General features: G+C 39.4%; 1 pseudogene; it reads right to left on the bottom strand.

Annotated features, from left to right (window-relative positions):
- Nucleotides 1-7: 7 nt before the first annotated feature.
- On the bottom strand, nt 8-1,502 carry LOC119345745 (annotated as a pseudogene).
- Nucleotides 1,503-3,265: the final 1,763 nt, after the last annotated feature.

Below are 3,265 nucleotides of genomic sequence, written 5' to 3'. Positions count from 1 at the left end.
GAGTTCCATACACATCATAAACATCATCTAAGTGAACTATTAGGTTGGCGACTTTAGCAAGCACTTCTCGACATGCTCCATTATTTGGCTCCCACACAATTCCATTTGCGTAATGGAAGCACTCCATGAGACGATCCCTGGCGAACCCCAATTTTTCAGTAAGGGCAATTCCCTTCCACCACCTACAATTAATTATGTCAATTTTCATGTCTTAAAAACCCATCGACAACATTTCTTCATGCAGAATTACCTTGCCAGTCTTGCGAGTTCTTCCTGATGCACACTTTGAACATTGTTGAAGTCCTTCGTTGCAAATCTAACGAGCAACGGGTCGGAATTGCTCTCATCACTAGCATAGTGATCTATGAACCATCTTGCTTCTAGTCTAGGAGACCTCCGGTGCAATGGAAGGTCCAAAGAACGAACTACACTACGCCGTAAGTGGTGATCCATGGATGGCAAGAGCTTTATGAGAGCTTTCTTGGAAAATGCTCTTGCCTCGTCCAATGCTTCCTCGCCTTCAAACGTAAGGTATGAAGCCTCATAGAGTGAGAGGAGCCCCTTGACATCATCATCTATTCCGCGCCTGAGATCTTCCAGAGATTCTTTTTGTATTGTTACAATGAAACGTGTCAGTTAAGTATACAAAACCGTGCCATAAACACAATTCAAAGTTTCAACTGTGATTGAATATGGATTGGACCATGCATTTAGTTTAATTTCCAGAATTTTGGCTGTAATTTTAGGTTCCTTTCTTACATCGTCTAAGATTCTTGTTTTCATATTTCATACTCCCTTCGATCTAAAATAAGTGTCATAGTTTTGAAAAGGGAGTATTTAACTAGGTACCTGTAGAGAAGTAGGCTGGGAAACCACTGTCCCTCAGCAACCTGAACCTCAAGGCCGTGGAAGCAACATCACCATCATCCCAGTTGCACCGGTGAGGTTTGTGGTGGACGGAGCTGAGGATACCGGTGATCTCCTCCTCGAAATGGTAGGCGATGCCGAGCCGTTGCACCGTGTCGACAACCCTGAGCTTCACAGCTTGGTGGTCGCCTCGGCTCGCCGCCACCAGCCGCTCCCTCACGCCGGTCTTCAACTTATCGACCTGTGACGTCATCCATGCATGCACGGAATAATTTCCATAAGCATTTCATCTACTTTATGTACTACTTGCCGGTAGAAAATATGATATGTTCAGCTGATAAATGTACTTGATCTGCCTGTCCGCCATTGTTGGGCGAGAGCTGGAGGAGGGAGTCGTAATCCCACGAGCTGGGGGCGTAGTTGGCAGATCGCCGAGCAGCGCACCGTTGCCGGTGACGACCTCCGGAAGCTTGTGCTCGCCATTGTTTGCTGTAATTGCCACGCCATGGTGCTGCGCGCTGCAATCTACAGCTAGCTTTTGCTTGGTGCGTACTAGTGGAGTACTCCTTGGCACTTGGCAGCGAGAGCTAGGCAACGAGGTTAGTACTTCTAAGCTGTAGTAGCCAATAAACTTACTGCTGTTTGCTGTTTGAGAGTTGCCAGAATACGTGCCAATTTATGGGCACCCAGCAGCATAGCTGACTCAGCCCGCATGCAAATCGTGGGACATGACGCATACCGAATTGCTAGTACTATTTCTTTTCAGCCACATATTTGTGGTGACAACATTTCTTCTGGAGGCTATTTTTTTACCCAGATATCCAACGAATGTTAGATTTTTAGGCATGCAAAAAATTAACCTTTTTCATGGAAATTTGTGTTTGTCGAGGATGACAAGTTTAGTTGGTGAGCATGACAAATCCACCTGATTTCATTTTTGCCAGAAAATATCCGTGTTTGCAAAGTAATTTTGCCATCCTCACGCCAATATGAATTACGATGAAAAACATTGATTTGCGATGGCTAAAATCCGACTTTCCGTCTTTTTAGCAAAATTCCATACAAACCACTGAGAACTTACTAATACTCATTTTCCGAAACCATGATGGAATTCAAATCACGGATGAAAAATACACAAAGGGACCCCATAAAAAAGCATGGTCAGAATTAAAATCCAACGGACTGGCGTGCTCCATTTTCAACTTCCCGAAGAATTAATTGTTCCTCTTCAAATCAACAACGTGAACAATTCTTCCTCCCTCCCTCATCCCACTGGTCCAATCGCCTACCCTTGTAATCTGCAATGGTACCCCGCAAGCCTAGCAGCCCTACCCTGCCCGAGCCGTCTCCTCCGACCATCCCTCTATACCGTCGCAAGAGCTATGTCTCGCTTATAGCGAGACGATAGCTTCTCTTGCGGCGAGCGTGGAATCTCCTCTCGCTGAAGGTGCTTGCCTATATATGGGCCGACCCATCAGTGTAGGTTCGCTGCTGCCGCTCACGCGCTATAGGTTCGGTCACTATAGGTTTTCTCCATTTTTTTTCTATTTTTCATTTTGTTTTGTTTTTTGTTTGGTTTTATTATTTCTACTTGCTATTCTTTTATTATTATTATTATTATTATTATTATTATTATTATTATTATTATTATATTTTTTGTTTTTCTTTTCTTTTCTTTGGGTCTTCTTTGTTTCTTTCATGGTTTTTATCGCTTTTCTTTCTTTCTCATTTTCCTTCTTTTTTTGGTTTTTGTTTATTTCTTGGTTTTCAATGCTCTTTTTTCTTTGTTTCTTTATACGTTTTCACTGTTTTCCATTCTTTCTTTTTTGTTTCTTGTTTCTTTGGTTCCTTTTGTTCTTTTTCGTCTTTCATGGTTTTTTTAAATTTTTTCTTTGTTCATTTGATTTTGAATCTACATTTTTCGTATACGTCAAGTCCATTTTTCTAATACACATTTAACATATTTCAAATACAAGTTTAACATTTTTTAATACACGGTCAACATTTTTTCTATACATATTTTAAACATTTTTCAAATTCTTAAGTAACATTCTTCAAATACAAGGTTAATTTTTGAATACATGGTAAAAACAATTATATACACATTTAATTTTTTTTGAAATGCTTGACTACATTTTTTATAAACAGAATAAACATTTTGTAATACGTGGTCAACATTTTTTCTATACACATTTATCATTTTTCAAATTCTTGATTAACATTTTATCAAATGAAGAATTAATATGTTTATTAGTACATGATCAACATTTTTTATATACATTTAACATTTGCAAATGCTTGCTTAACATTTTCAAATACAAGTTCAGCATTTTTTAATACAACACAAAATTAACTTTTTGTAATACATGGTCAACATTGTTTCTATACAATTTTTTTT

The sequence above is a fragment of the Triticum dicoccoides genome, unplaced genomic scaffold (assembly GCF_002162155.2).
Source record: "Triticum dicoccoides isolate Atlit2015 ecotype Zavitan unplaced genomic scaffold, WEW_v2.0 scaffold27735, whole genome shotgun sequence".
Classification (NCBI taxonomy): Eukaryota; Viridiplantae; Streptophyta; class Magnoliopsida; order Poales; family Poaceae; genus Triticum; species Triticum dicoccoides.
Note: the sequence above shows the minus strand (reverse complement) of the source record. Positions and strands in the feature narration are given on the sequence as shown.